Source organism: Oncorhynchus kisutch, unplaced genomic scaffold (genome assembly GCF_002021735.2).
Source record: "Oncorhynchus kisutch isolate 150728-3 unplaced genomic scaffold, Okis_V2 Okis09a-Okis19a_hom, whole genome shotgun sequence".
In the NCBI taxonomy this organism is placed as follows: Eukaryota; Metazoa; Chordata; class Actinopteri; order Salmoniformes; family Salmonidae; genus Oncorhynchus; species Oncorhynchus kisutch.
In genome coordinates this window covers 11,962,013-11,962,631 of record NW_022261985.1, presented here as the reverse complement: position 1 = coordinate 11,962,631, position 619 = coordinate 11,962,013, and the positions used below count along the sequence as shown (strand labels likewise).

Genomic DNA, 619 nt, shown 5'->3' with positions numbered 1-619 from the left:
CCTGAATGAGCAAAAGTGGAACATTGTTTAAATCAATCCACATTCTGTCAATATCAATACCACCTTTGAAAAAGCCTGGGTGTCAATGAAAGATAGCATCAGCATCTATCTGTACTAGCATTAGCAACCAGCAACTATCATCTACTGTAGCAACACAGAAGTCAACAGACAGGGCTCTGTTCTCTTCATCTAGCAACACAGAAGTCAACAGACAGGGCTCTGTTCTCTACATCTAGCAACACAGAAGTCAACAGAGGGCTCTGTTCTCTTCATCTAGCAACACAGAAGTCAACAGAGGGCTCTGTTCTCTAGCAACACAGAAGTCAACAGACATGCATACCAACCTGAACTTTATTGCATCACCAAAGAACTTCCCCAGAATGTGTCAAAACTACCTGTTTCCTAGGGATTCCAACCCAAGACCCCCTGCTCTGCTGCTAAAAGCAGGTGTTAATGAGCGGCCGTGTGTTGGTGTTTGATTTAAAGGAAACTTCGCTCAGTCAGAGAACCCACAACCTCACACCTCTATCGTTTCTGCCTCTGCCTCAACTATATAAATACTTGTCTGTCTTAGCCTCAGCATCAGTCAGACAGACACAGAAGAACAAGACTTGGGTCG

The 619-nt window shown here is 44.3% G+C and overlaps 1 protein-coding gene across 1 annotated transcript in view; it reads left to right on the top strand.

The window, feature by feature from the left end:
* The first annotated feature begins 517 nt into the window (after positions 1-517).
* Positions 518-619, top strand: part of LOC116360501 (interferon gamma 1-like) — a 4,755-nt gene continuing 4,653 nt past the window's right edge. Inside the window, exon 1 of the mRNA XM_031815154.1 lies at positions 518-619. This exon is cut by the window's right edge and continues 247 nt beyond it. The gene's annotated coding sequence lies outside the window, so the exon portion shown is untranslated.